This window comes from Lathyrus oleraceus, chromosome 4 (assembly GCF_024323335.1).
Source record: "Lathyrus oleraceus cultivar Zhongwan6 chromosome 4, CAAS_Psat_ZW6_1.0, whole genome shotgun sequence".
Taxonomy (NCBI): domain Eukaryota; kingdom Viridiplantae; phylum Streptophyta; class Magnoliopsida; order Fabales; family Fabaceae; genus Lathyrus; species Lathyrus oleraceus.
The window spans coordinates 294091080-294106732 of NC_066582.1; the positions used below are offsets into that span (position 1 = coordinate 294091080).

The 15653-nt window shown below is 41.6% G+C and overlaps 1 long non-coding RNA gene across 3 annotated transcripts; it reads right to left on the reverse strand.

Annotated features, from left to right (window-relative positions):
• Window positions 1-924: 924 nt before the first annotated feature.
• Window positions 925-3878, reverse strand: LOC127075185 (uncharacterized). Of its 3 annotated transcripts, XR_007786234.1 has the most exons (6): window positions 2702-3875; window positions 2259-2423; window positions 1904-2045; window positions 1593-1729; window positions 1437-1509; window positions 925-1295 (listed from the first exon to the last, which is right to left on the reverse strand). It is a non-coding gene; the product is annotated as an uncharacterized LOC127075185 (long non-coding RNA). The 3 variants fall into 3 exon arrangements; XR_007786235.1 differs by having other exon boundaries at window positions 1604-2045; window positions 2702-3878; XR_007786233.1 differs by having other exon boundaries at window positions 1593-2045; window positions 2702-3876.
• Between the last annotated feature and the right edge of the window lie 11775 nt (window positions 3879-15653).

Genomic DNA, 15653 nt, shown 5'->3' on the forward strand with positions numbered 1-15653 from the left:
AGTTGAAATTATAGGTCACTTTCCATTTTTGGAAACTTTTGACTTGACCTCAAATTCTTCAACCTTGATCTTTGGTATGATGAGTAAGCATGATTTGGACATGAATGGGATGAAGAAACTCAATTCTCACATTCAAAACCCACAGTTGACTTTTCATTTGACTGCATTGGCCCTTAGATGACCTGAAAATGTTCTGATGAATCTGAGCTTCAACCACTTGGGGAACTTTGCTCCAAAATGAACCTATAGATCAAATAAGCTCCATATGATGATCACATGATCCATATCTCAAGAAAATACCATCTTCTCTTTGTATCATGAATTCACCTGATGCCTTGACCTGTTGACTGCTTAAGCTGCAAGTAACAAAGGTTAATGACATATTTTTGTACATTTTTGGTTATTGATTAAAAGAAAAGCAATGATATACAAATGCAAGAAATGCTTGGTGATCAAGAACCACTCTCAAGAAAGATCCTACCCACAGGGAAGGAAGCAAGGTGTCCAATGATCCTTGAGGCAATGCAATGTTATGATATGATGCCATGAGGGATCTTAGGGACAAAATTGGGGTCTTACACATTGGATATGTTCATTTCACCTAATTACTTCATACACCTGGTTTGCTCTTAGTTTGTTCATTTTGTGTTTGTTGATTTATGCGGTCTCATTCCCAGTTGGTCCATGCTAAGGTATAAGATTTCATCAAAATCCTATACCACCCCACGCATATCCAATGGTTGGGTCATGCTTTCTTTCATTTGTTTGAGCATGGATGGTCATGAATACATGTGCCTTTTTCAATATATGGCATTATCAAAAGTCAAGTTAAGCCATTCCCATACAATGTCAGTTGAATCCATTCATTCTTAAACAATTACTAAATGTCAAAAATTTACACACCAATCATTCAAAACCCACATATTCAAAGAATTACAAGTCTCACTATCATTACGAATAACTGACTTCCGGACAACTAATCAAACCAAGTCAACAAGCTTACATTGACAACCATAATACTCAACCTAATCCCATGACTACTTGATCCTGCCCTGATTTCTTCAAAGACAAGTCATTTGTTAACGACACGCACACAAAGCCAACCAAGGCATGCTTACATACAAATAAATGCGCTCATAATTTCTCCAATTGATTCAAACGGACTCAGGAACACATACAATTAGGGAACTTATACACGATCCAAACATGCTATCAGTCCAAGCTTGGTATCCCAAATGCCGAAACCTCCTACGGAGAAGGTAGTTGATGCACTCCTTCAAAACCAACAGCTGCTCCTACAGTAGTGCACACAAAAAAAGGCAGGTTAAGTGAAAGCATGCCAGAGTCGAACTATGGTCAGCTGTCAATCTACACCAATAGCAGGAAAACGGTCACGTAATATTTACGGTGCATGAGGTGAAGATTATGGTCATTACCTATCGAAACAGAAGCGGAATGGTGAAGTAAAACTTGAAGTTAGCCGCCAACTTATGTCGGCATAACAGCACCCTGCAATATAACAAAGCCATTCAATAAATTCCCAAGAGGTTCGGACGTCCAAAGTTGTCAAAACAGTAAGAGATTCATAATACCATGTCGTAACCTGCCATACAAACAGCTCACGAAACAGTTCAAACACCGGTAAAGCATCCCAAACAAAAATCCAAAGCATTTCCTGCAGCGCATATAGATGACAGACCACCAACATAAATCGCTTAATGAGCATAACCTACAAAACACCCATGAAACCATGAAGATCAGTGCATAGGTGAAAGAAGTAATCTCTGTTATACCAAAACCAGAACATATGATATTCCAAAACAAAAATGGCATAATGGATGCCATAGGAATCATGCAAACAGAACCGTGACAGATGCTGAACCATGAAAAGAAAACCGGTTACCAAACCATCAACATGGAGTGAATTCGCTTCTGCCATTATCATACAACACCACGAGATACATGGTTTAAGCTGTATGGTTGTGATACCAGCAACATTGCCAATCCTCTTGGAAGCTTGCCGCCAAACCGAGCCTACATGTAACCTGAGGAGAAAACAAAGTCATTAGCATTACAAGATAACCGGGATCAATCACAATTTTTCCAATCAGTATTAAGATACACCAGTATTAATGAATGGAGTGTATGAAAGGAGGTTTCAAACTGGACTTTAACCGAAGAAGGTGCAATATAATCTGAATAGTTTATAGCGAACCAAAAAGCATAGCTGGTATTGGATCAATAGCATGTTGACTTACCGAGCCGCGAAGGTCACATTGCCGTGTCTTGGATATGTAGAATATCAAGTGGTTCCCGCAGACCTGCATGAATCAACCAACCCCTATCAATGCCCCGAGGTAGCGACAAAGTCAGCATCTGCGTATCAGCTCAAAGTGATAGCATATCGGCTCAAAATGATATTCCTGTTACCAAAAATAAAACAAGGGTTAAAGACACGTCCAATAAATTCTGCAACTTTCATGTTCCAAAGCAAGGCATGAACAATGAAAATTTGACATTTGGACTTTCAAACCGAAAATCAAAGTTTGAGGGAGTATTGGAGTACTTAAAAATCTGTCAAATAAGTACATGAAAATGGTTTGTTAATACTAATAGGGACCACCCAAATTGACAGATACAAATACCTCACTACAGACAAAAATACAAGATTGAATTTTCTTTCAACAAGGTGAAGATTTACCTTTGGTCCCCAACAAATCTGAAGAAAAATTCCCTCTAACGGATTGATCCTATCAAAGATTTTCCAGCTCATGATTTGAAGACCTCATTTCACTCTATAAAAGCAAGATCTAGTCGATTGAAAAAGGAGGAAGAAGAAATATACCGTTACCCTTCCGAAATCCCACTTCAACCATACCCCGTCTGTCCAAACCCTCTGATCTACTTCCCACACACAGAACCATCACCATCTCCTTTTTCTTCTTCAAGCTACCACTCATATCTCTCTTCCTCTCCACCTCTCACCGTAAACCCCTTCATCCACCACCGTTTTGCCAACGCACAAACACCACCTCAACCCACAAATCAAAAACCCATTCGCCGCTGTCATCGTCTTCTTCATCATCACCTTCAACCAACACTTCACCTCCTTCCACCGTCATCAACATCCCAGATCGCCATCAATCTTCGCGATTTCCAAGAAACAACCATCACCATCGTGCATCTACACCTTCCAACACTGTTTCAATCTCTACTGATTTTATAAACGTCGGCGCGGTTGCTACTTCCCCCGGAAATAAGCCACTCAACAACAAACAACCCATGGCAAACACTCGAGTCTAGATCGATAACTCTGTTTAATCCAGCACTACGTAGATGCAAGTGACCTTGGTTTTGTTCGGTTATCCCGTTTGAGTTTCAGCAAGTTCGACTATCCACAACAACACGCCTTGGAGCTTGCAAAATCTCACAACAACCCCTTCGCCTTCTTCATACGATCTAAGTTGTGGAGGTAGTTGCGTCACTCTTCATTTCACTGTCTCAATTCACTTGACTGTAGCGTTAATTTGTTTTAATGATGATGTATGTTTAGGGCTTTTTTTGTGGTTTAGCATTATATTTGTATATTAAGGTTTGATTTCACTTGTGCTTGATTCGGTTTCATTCGAAGCTTGGTATTGTGTCTTATATTTAATCGACCTATGTATCTCTTCTAATTATTGCAACTATCATGTTTTCTTTTAAGATATGGTGACATTTGGTAAGCATAATATATTATTATGGTTATTGATTGTTCTGGCCTATTGCATCAAAATCACATAGGATGTTGTGGTTGTAATATTATAATAGCATGGCATTATTCATAAATATGTGAATGAAATCTAGAGCCTAATCGATAGAAAGGAGAGGTTTCCCGTTTGGGATTAATTTTGTGGTTTAAAGGGTTTGTTTAGGTTTTTCTTGTATACAGCAGGCCCATTGATCATTATACACCTCTTAAGTAGGTGAGATGTAAATATGATTTTGCATTATTATTATTATTATTCTTTTTTTATCCAATGGGTTCGACAAGTTCATGTCGATATACCATCAAAAGTTTCAATAAATCAATAGAGTATTTTCGCCGCGTTTGGATTTCGTGAATAACATTAATCCTTGTTATCTCGCATAAACCGGTTTGAACACATATTCCGTTAATAAATCAACATTGTCACTTATTTTCATTTGTTTTCTTAAAAATTAATTAATTGGACTTTTGTTTGATTAATTCATTTTAATTAATTAACTTAACCAAATTTTGATGATTTAATAATTAAAGGATTTTCTTTTCCACCATCTTTTCATAATAAACAAGTTCAATTTCAATTCATCATCAACCCAAACCAATTTCAAAAACACATCACACAATTCTCGATTCAAACATCGAGCCCACTTTTAAACACCCTTGTAAGTCGATCGCTTTTAGCATCGCCATCAACCTCACATAGCTTACTCTTGGGCTTTCTTACAATGAGACCTATTTGGTTATTAATTAACCGAGTAGATGATCGATTCACCATAATTTATTCAACAAACACAAATTCAAATCATTTTCCAAACCATCTAACTTCAAAAGAAATTCTCTCTTTTAACATAAAGCTTGGGATGAAAAGGAGATAAGAAGCGTTCGCTTCACTATTTCTCAAGTACTTGAATAATTGGCGCACGCCATATTGCTCGAGTTCTTGTCACCCGATTAAATTTTAAATACCAATTTCAAATCACTTTTTCCAAATCAAATCGCTTTAAATACCAACTTCAAATCATTTTTTTAAAATCAATCACCAATTCTAAATCTGTTAAATTCTAAATTTTCAGATAATAAAAGGATAGGAGGCGTTCGCCTCATTATCTTTCGATCATTCGAATAATTGGCGTACGCCACATTGCTCGAATTTTCGTCATTTAATTAAAACATCAAACCATAACATTTCAAATCATTTTCTAAATCAACTATAAATCCTAAGTCCTAAATTCTAAATTTCAGATGATAAGAGGATAGGAGGCGTTCGCCTCATTATCTTTCGATTATTCGAATAATTGGCGTACGCCACATTGCTCGAATCTTCGTCATCAAAATAAAACACAATCAAATAAATTCAAATCACATTTTATATCAAATACAATTTTACAAAATAAACCTTAACTAATCTGCAGCAGCCTCCATACACTCTGAAGAGAACTCATTTGCACAGAATCACCTCTACCTCATATAAACCCTAAGATTGTTCTGCAAACCCAACGGTGCAATTCAATTTCAACCGATCCCGCCAATCAGGTTTTCCTTATTCCCATTACTTTACGCTTTCAATTTGAAATTTCTAAATGTATGAGGCATTATGGGTGAATTTGGAAGAGTGAGTATCGTTAGGTTTCGCATGCGGGTTTAGATATGCATGAATGTGTAAAACAATGCCTTGAATGTTTAATCGTTTAGTTTCTGAAATGTGTACCATAGGGTTTGGGGTTACTGAAATCGGACTGTTATCAAGAAAAAAAAAACAGAACCCGCAGGCATTCGCTAGCACCTCGCTAAGCGAGCATGTAGCGAAGCTTCGCTAAGCCTTCGCTAAGCGAAGCAGTAGCGATGATGACAGTAGCTGTTTTTTTTCTTTCTGTTTGCTCTCTAATCTGCTTTGTGTTTGTCGCAACCTGAAAAATACAGTGTGCAAAAAAACAACCGGCAAAAGAAAATGACAGAAGAGTCGCCACCATGCGTTATTTATCCCAAAGGAGGGAAAGGAAACGCTCGAAGTAAACCCGAAAAGAGAAAAGGAAAAGACAAGGTCTCACAACCAAATCTTGGGGTCGGGAGTCGGTTATGCGAAGGGAAGGTATTAGCACCCCTACGCATCCGTAGTACTCTACGGGATCCACTTTTGTAGTTCTTGTCTAAAGGGTGTGAGTTTATCTTGTACTGTTTACTAAAAAAGGGGTTAAATGAAAATGACTCGCGCGGATGTCGCATCCACTGCATACGTATCTCATCTGAATATGAGAATCAGAGTCTCCGTAGCTCGGCTGACCTATGGGTTAGGGGGATGTGTGCTCACTAAGACATCGCGTCTTATGCCTACGTATCTCATCTGGAATGAGAATCAGAGCAAGCCGTAGTTCGGCTAACTACGGGGTTAAGGATAATGCTTTGGGGGCGGACGACGTTACTACGCAATCTACCGAATGCTCGACCTTTGGAGACTTACTCACCTGTAGTAGAAGGAGAAAACGAGTGTTTAGGAGAAGAAAAATCAATGAAGGGTTAGGGTTTGGGATGCTCATGTAAAAAGGCAGTCCTTGACGAAGGAACCGCGCTACCTGCGGGGATACGAACACATACAAAACAAACATGTATAAAGTAAATGTGCCAACAAGGCAATCAGAATAAATCTCCCAAATGGTATCCCACAAGCAAAGTGGAATATCCAACGAGTTATCCCTGCAAAAGTCATGTGAGCCTTCACAAAAACTCAACAAAAGGGTTAGTGAAACAAGATAAGGATTAGGAGAAAACATGCTATGACAAATGTAAATCAGATTAGAGCAAAACAATATGGTTTTTCATGGATAATAGTATGGTTTCAGAAACCTCAAACCCTGTGGCATACACTTCAGAAATTAAACGATTAAGCATTCGAGGCATTATTTATACATTCATACATAATTATGAACCCGTGGGCAAAAACCTAATGAAATTCATCCATCATACCTCAAACATTCAGAGTATTCAACTTCAAAGCACAAAGGTAATGGGAATAAGGGCAAACCTGATTGGAGAGATCGGTTGAAATCAAATGGCACGGCTGGATTTGCAAACCAATGTTAGGGTTTGCTTGAGCTGAAAGTGTGTGAGTCAGAATGAACCTTTCAGAGTTGCTTGGAGGTTGCTCTGAACTCTGTTAGCTCTTCTCTCACTTTCTTTTTCCCCAGGATTCTTCTCTCACTATCTTTTTCCCAGACAGAGTAATAGGAATAGAATGGCTTTTGTTTCACTGAAACTCTGAATTTATAACCTGATTTTTATGGACCTGTGGGCTCAAATGAGAGAGGTCCAAGTCCAAGATTTTTTCTTTTATTTATTTATTTATTATTATTATTATTATTATTTTTTTGTTTTTTTTTTGTTTTTTTCAAAACACTCGGGCTTCGCCTAGCGAGCATGACAGCTCATGAACAAACCTTTGCTCCTTCAAGATTAACGTTTTGATTGACGAATAGACCCCTGTTGGAAGTAACTCAAGTCTTTCCCTTGTGTTGACTGATCACCCAGATAGGACCCACAAAGTGTCCTAGATGATGTTCAAGCTTCTTGGATCCGATTCCGATTGCCATGATGAAATGCAAATGCTAAATGACCTAAAAATGAATGCATGCATGTGGTGTAAAGCGTATGCTTCCAGGAAAAATGAAGGGTAAACTTTGGGGTATTACAGCTGCCCCTATTCAATCAACTGGAGACCTGGAAAGAAGATAGCAGCGACTTTCGTGCTTTCGAGGTATTAAGGGATTGAATATAATAAAAGCCCGAAAATTTGCACTGAAGTGAAGTGAAGTAACAATGCCTGTCAGAATCGGCAAAGAGGTGGTCCTGAAAGAAGAATCCGTCTGGTACGGTGAGAGTCAGTCTGAATACCGAAAAAGAATGTTAACTTGGATACCAAAATAAATGGTAACAAAGAAATAACCATGGCCTGAATGCCTCTCATCAGTCTGAATACCGAAAAAGAATGTTAAACTGGATACCAAAATAAATGGTAACACAGAAATAACAATGGCCTGAATGCCGCTCATCAGTCTGAATACTGGAAATGACTTTGATCTGAACATCGGGAGATATGAGATTATTAATATCGGTCTGAACACCGAGAGGCTGGCCTGAATGCCACAAGTTGCGTCGACCTGAACGTCGGAAACTTCTTCAATCTGAACATCGGAAAATTGGCCTGAATGCCACAAGTTGCATCGACCTGAACGTCGGAAACTTCTTCGATCTGAACGTCGGAAAATTGGCCTGAATGCCACAAGTTGCATCGACCTGAATGTCGGAAACTTCTTCGATCTGAACATCGGGAAATTGGCCTGAACCCCACAAGTTGCATCGACCTGAACGTCGGAAACTTCTTCGATCTGAACATCGGAAAACTGGCCTGAACGCCACAAGTTGCATCGACCTGAACGTCGGAAACTTCTTCGATCTGAACATCGGAAAACTGGCCTGAACGCCACTTTGGTCTGAATACCGGAAACTTCATGCCTGTCAGCATCGGCAGAAATAGGGAACGATAATAGAGGCGGCACATGGGACAATGACACTTGCTGGGGATAACAAAGGTAAGTCATGAACAATCTTCAGTCTGAGTACTGGAAACAACTTCTGGCTTATCACTTGGGATACCGAGAATGTTTTATGCTTACATGCGTATGTTTGAATTTTTCAATGGCGTAATTCTCCATGAAAATGGAAATGCTACGCGATTTGGGAGGATGCAATGCAATATGATTCTACATGCAGGGATGCGAAATGCTGGGTAGAATGCCAAGCCGAGGCAAGGGGATCTGCTGGGGAAATGATCACCATCTTCTGGACCCTGGCAAGGCTGCTGGAGATGCACAACGCAAAGAATTATGTGGGGAAATGACCCGCCACACGGTGTTCTAGCAATGACGAAATACCGAGATTCTGACTGTTGGGGAAAGCGATAGTGGTTCTGGCAACCACAATCTGCGAGAGATGACTCAGCAGGGGAAGCAAACACCGATACGGTACCGAGGTTCTGCTTCAAGGAAAGAAACCATGGATCTGGCATTGGGATTATCGATCTGGCCTCGAACTCTGAGGAGCAGCCGCTTCTGCTGGGAAGATACAGTCTGACACTGTCAACTCCGCTGGGGGTATATAGTCTGACACTGTCAACTCTACTGGGGAGTGTATAATCTGAAACCACCGCTTGGGGGGAGGTACAGTGGTGAGAACCTGCTGGGGATTGAAGAATCCAACGCTCTGATCAGCTCTGCAGGGATAAGATACCGAATTCGTCTGTTGGGGGAAAACATTCACGATCATCTGCAGGGGATTTTAAGGAAATGCCCCGAGGGTACCTGTTCTGAATAGATGATCCAAAGCACTTAAAATTTACAGCAATTTTAAATGTTTATTAAGCATGTACCTGTAAAGCTCTTATGTGTCATGATGCAATGTTTATCAAAAAATTCGGACGTCATTTTTGCAAACAAAACAGAAAAATGAAAATGAAAACAGAGATATACTGACTAACATGATTTTATTGATTGAACGGCCTCTGAATAGGCATTTACATCAGGAAGCAATCCCTGGAAAGAGGTAATCACACAACAGATAAAAACAGACATTAATCTAATGGCAATGTGAAATGGATTTCTATTGGGTTCCAATTCTGCTATGACTTGCTCGTCTTCAAGAATCTCCAGATGATCAGCTTTCTGAAAGAGTGATTGGACTGTTTCCTATCCTTCAAAAGTTTCCAGTCATTGACACGAGGTGAGATTCAGAACTACTCAGAACGCAGTCATTCGCTTAATCCCTAACTTTTGCCTAGATCGCCCTTTTCGGGTTTTCAATCCACCGGGATACCCATTTTTCCTAAGTTGCCTTTTCAGGTTTTCAACTTACCGGGTGTACAATCTTTTCACTTTTAATCCCTAATTTTTGCCCGAACCTTTTTCATTTTCTTGGTTCGCCGGGATGCCCATTTTTGCCTGGACTACTCTTTTTATTGTCCAGCGGGTCTATTTCATGCGAAGTATTTTTTAACTGCGTCTGAGTTCACCGGGGAAGTGAAGTTTTCACCATCCATCGTTGCAAGCATTAAGGCCCCACCATCAAAAACCTTGGTGACAATATACGGTCCATCATAGTTAGGAGTCCACTTGCCCCTGTGATCTGTCTGAGGAGGAAGGATCCTTTTCAACACCAAATCTCCGATCTGGAAGCATCGAGGACGCACTTTCTGATCAAAGGCTCTCTTCATCCGACTTTGATACAACTGCCCATGACAAATGGCTGCTATTCGCTTCTCTTTGATAAGACTCAACTCATTGAACCTTGTCCGAATCCATTCAGCTTCGTCTAACTTGACATCCAACAGGACTCTTAGAGAAGGAATCCCCACTTCAACAGGTAGGACTGCTTCCATACCATACACAAGGGAGTAAGGGGTTGCCCCGGTCGATGTACGTACTGAAGTACGGTACCCATGCAAGGCGAAGGGTAGCATCTCTTGCCAATCTTTGTACGTAACGACCATCTTCTGCACAAACTTCTTTATGTTCTTGTTTGCCGCTTCAACAACACCGTTCATCTTAGGGCGGTAAGGGGAAGAATTGTGATGCTGAATGTTGAAGTCCTGACACAACTCCTTCATCATTTTGTTGTTGAGATTAGAACCATTATCAGTAATGATTCTTTCGGGAATCCCATAGCGACAAATGATTTCTTTCTTGATGAATCGGGCAACCACATGTCTGGTGACTTTCGCGAACGATGCTGCTTCGACCCACTTGGTGAAATAGTCTATGGCAACAAGGATGAAGCGATGCCCATTGGAGGCAGTCGGCTCAATCTTTCCGATCATATCAATGCCCCAGATAGCAAAAGGCCACGGTGAAGACATCACATTCAAAGGCTTCGGCGACACATGCACCTTATCAGCATAAATCTGGCATTTATGGCACTTCCGAGCATATTTGAAACAATCAGATTCCATGGTCATCCAGTAATAACCTGCTCTCAACAATTTCTTAGCCATTGCATGTCCGCCGGTATGAGTACCGAAGGAGCCTTCATGAACTTCCTGCATTAACATGTCTGCTTCGTATCTGTCCACGCATCTGAGCAAAACCATGTCGAAGTTCCTCTTATACAGAACATCGTCTTTGTTCAAGAAGAAACTGTCTGCCAATCTTCTCAAAGTCTTTCTATCATTGTTGGATACCCCTGCAGGGTACTCTTGATTCTTCAGAAAGCACTTGATGTCGTGATACCAGGGCTTATCATCAACTACCAGTTCAACAGCAAACACATACGCGACCCTATCAAGGCGTATCACGTCGATCTTGGGAGCATGGTTCCAACGGATCACCGTGATCATGGAGGATAGAGTATCAAGAGCATCTGCCATCTAGTTCTCATCACGAGGTATATGGTACAACTTTACTGTTGTGAAGAAAGTCAACAGTCTTCTCGTGTAATCTCTGTAGGGGACCAGAGTAGGCTGGAGAGTGTTCCAATCACCATTCACTTGATTGATTACCAGAGCTGAATCTCTGTAGATGTCCAAAGTCTTGATTCTCAAATCAATGGCTTGCTCAATACCCAAGATACAGGCTTCATACTCAGCTTCATTATTGGTGCACTCGAAAGTCAGACGAGCAGTGAAAGGCATGTGGGCACCTTTCGGAGTTGTAATGACAACACCAATTCCACTTCCTCTGGCGTTGACGACCCCATCAAACATTAAAGTCCACTTTTCGTCTGGATCAGGTCCTTCTTCAACAACTGGCTCTTCACAGTCTTTCATCTTGAGGAACATGATGTCTTCATCTGGAAAATCAAACTTCATCGGCTCATAATCTTCAACCGGCTGTTGAGCAAGATAGTCTGACAGAATACTCCCCTTGATGGCTTTCTGGGAAGTATACTGGATGTCGTACTCTGTCAGTACCATATGCCAACGAGCAACTCTTCCGGTGAGAGCTGGCTTCTCAAATATATACTTGACTGGATCCATTTTGGAGATCAGTAAGATTGTGTGAGACAACATGTATTGTCTCAATCGTTTCGCAGCCCATGCAAGTGCACAACATGTTTTTTCAAGCATTGAGTATCTCGACTCGCAATCTGTGAATTTCTTACTCAGGTAGTATATGGCATGCTCTTTCCTACCTGTCTCGTCGTGTTGACCGAGAACACAACCCATGGAATTATCTAGTACTGTCAAATACATAATCAACGGTCTCCCTGGGACCGGAGGCACAAGGATAGGAGGATTCTGCAAATACTCTTTTATCTTCTCGAACGCCCTTTGACAATCATCATTCCACCTGATAGCCTGATCTTTTCTCAACAATTTGAATATTGGCTCTCACGTGGCTGTTAGGTGAGAGATGAACCTTGCAATGTAGTTCAACCTCCCTAAGAAACCACGGACTTGTTTCTCTGTTCTTGGCTCAGGCATTTCCTGTATCGCTTTCACTTTGGCCGGATCCACCTCAATCCCTTTTCCGCTAATAACAAAACCCAGTAGTTTTCCAGATCTCACCCCAAAAGTACACTTGTTCGGATTAAGCCTCAGCTTGAATTTCCTCAAACGCTCAAACAGTTTCTGCAAATTCACCAAATGTTCTTCTTTTGTCTGAGATTTGGCAATCATATCATCAACATAAACCTCGATTTCATGATGAATCATATCATGGAACAGAGTCACCATCGCTCGCTGATATGTTGCTCCGACATTTTTCAGACCAAACGACATCACCTTGTAGTAGAAGGTGCCCCATGGGGTTATGAATGTTGTCTTCTCCATGTCTTCTGGTGCCATCTTAATTTGATTATAACCAGAAAAGCCATCCATGAAGGAGAATACCGAGAACTGAGCCGTGTTATCCACCAAAACGTCAATGTGAGGTAAGGGGAAATCATCTTTAGGACTAGACCTGTTCAGATCCTGGTAGTCAACACACATCCGTACCTTTCCATCCTTCTTAGGTACCAGAACGATATTTGCAACCCATGGCGGATAATTTGTGACTGCTAGAAACCCTGCATCCAACTGTTTTTGCACTTCTTCTTTTATCTTGACAACCATCTCTGGTCTTGTTCTTCTGAGCTTCTGCTTGACCGGAGGACAACCTTGTTTGAGCGGCAAGCGATGTACCACGATGTCTGTGTCAAGCCCTGGCATGTCCTGATAAGACCAAGCGAAGATGTCAACATACTCTTGCAGCAATTCAATCAACCCCTTCTTCACATTGTCTTCCAAAGCAGCCCCTATCTTGATTTCTCTCTTGGCGTCCTCGGTGCCGAGATTAATCACTTCAACAGACTCTTGATGCGGTTGAATGACCCTTTCCTCTTGTTTTAATAACCTGGTAAGTTCTTCAGGGAGTTCACAATCTTCATCACCCTCTTCTTCAGCTTGAAAGATTGGATTTTCAAACTCGAAGCGAGCCATAGCAGAACCGTTATCAATAGGATCCGGTGATGTGCATCTGCATGAGTGATGGTATGTGCTTATGAGTGTGAAAAAAAAGTGGAAACTAAACAAAACATTGCCATTTTTTTTGAAAAACTGCAAAAATAGAAAGACAGGGAACGAAATATTTGAATGCAAAAAGACGTCCTTTATTTATGATAAAAAATGCAAGTGTCACATAGATGAGCCCTACAATGAGTCATTACGCCCTGGCGGAACGTAAGACTTGGATATGCATGAATAAACAAAGAAAATTACTCCTCCAGACAAGTGGCTTGGACAATCTCCTCAGAAGACCAATTGTTGAGAACTTCACCCGGGGTCCTCGGACGCACCCAATTATCGATGTCGCAATCACTATCCCCATCTTCATTGTTGACCGCAGAGACTAGTTTGACTTCTCCTTCAACCATGTTAACGTTGGCTCCACCATGCTGGGGCATGGGATTGTTGACGACATTAGGAGCTGGTGCAAAGTTAACGGCCTTTGAATCAATGAGGTCCTGAACTACGTGCTTAAAAGCTTTGCAGTTCTCAATATTATGGCCAGGTGCCCCAGAGTGGAAGCTACACCTAGCGTTGGCGTCATAACCCACCGGAAGCCTACCAACGGGAGGAGCCAGAGTGCGCAACTGCATAAATTGTAGTTGTTGAAGACTAGAAAGCAACTGAGCGTACGACATTGGAAGAGTGTCGAAACGCCGGTCCATCGTCCTTGGCATTGGTTGATAGGCGGGTCTGTTACCCGGTTGTTGTGGTTGGTACTGAGTTGGTTGACGTTGTGGTTGTTGTTGTTGTAATGGTGTTGTAGCTGGAATGGTCACAGCTGCAACATACGGTTGCTGATGATAGTTCTGAAAGTTATTCCTCCGGTTATCCTTGTTCTAATAAGAAGATATGGCCCTTGCATCCCCTTCTCTCCTCTTTTGTCCCTGAATGAACGGTTTCTTCACCCCTGATGAGGATTCACCTCCACTCTGGGTCTTGTATGTCCTCAGGTAATTCTCCACCCTCTCTCCGGTAGAGATTACATCAGCAAAATTGGAGGCATTGCAACCCACCAGGCGCTCCAAATAAGGTCCTGGCAGAGTGTTCATGAACATGTTAGCCATTTCCTTCTCCAACATAGGAGGTTGAACACGGGAAGATGTTTCTCTCCAGCGTTGAGCGTATTCTCTGAAGCACTCATTGCTTTTAAGAGACAAATTTTGAAGTTGAGTTCTGTCCGGACCCATGTCTGCATTATACTGATACTGCTTCACGAAAGCCTCAGCCAAATCCCTCCAGCAACGGATGTGGGCTCTGTCCAGCCTCATATACCATTCCAGGGATGCCACAGCTAGGCTGTCCTGGAAAAAGTACATAAGCATATTTTCGTCATCGGAGTATGCAACCATTTTACGGAAATAGGCTTGCACACGGGTCTTCGGGCAAGAGTTGCCATTGTATTTGTCAAATATCGGGACCTTGAATTTCGGTGGCACTCTCACACCTGGGACCAGCCCCAAGTCAGCAACATCTACTCCCAGAGGATTCTGTCCTTCCACTGCCTTCAACCTCTCTTCCAATCTTCTAAACATGGGGTCCATACCATGACCCATACCAAAGTCTTCCTGCAGCAGGGGGAACTGATCGTCCTGATCATCATGAACGGGCTGTTGACCGGAGGTGACATGTAGGATTGGGATAGGCCCCGGTCCATTGGGTCCATTAGCCTCTCCAGCTGGAGGATCAGTCACCGTCTCTGGTTGAGCAGGGGGATTCCTCTGTATCATCTGCCTGAGCTCTTGCTGTCCCTGAGCCACCCCTTGAACCACATCCATGAATTGATTCATGCGGATTTTCATCTCGGCAAACTCTGCCTGTAGGCTCTCCATTATTCTCTGTTGGTTTCTGCGGGTACCGTACCAGTGAATGCCTGGGTCAGCTATCCTGTTGATTGAACACCAAACAAACTGAGAACACTATGGCGGTACCTGTTATGCAAGACATGCTAATGAATATGTAAATGCAATGACATGTTTATCAATTCCAAAGGTATTCTACCCCCTTGATTCCAGTCTCTCAATAGATAAACGATGTAAAAAAAAAACTAAGCCGTTGATGAGAACCAAGAAAATTCCGACTAGAATCAAGTAGAAGATATAAACCCCACAGAAATGGATAAACATGTGTGAATGATTATGAATGCAAAATTATGTGATGCAAAATGATGTTAATGCAGTGTAGTGGCATGGGAATCAGGATCGCTGTATCTGCTTGAACATCTGTCAGGTTGCACTGTCTGGAGAGAAATTAAGAGCACACCAAACAAAGGTCATGGGATGGATCATGTTATCCTTAATATCAACCACCCATTTTGGTGGATTATGGTTTACACCTTATCAACACCCAAGTTTCATTGATATTAAGGATACCTGATCGGAT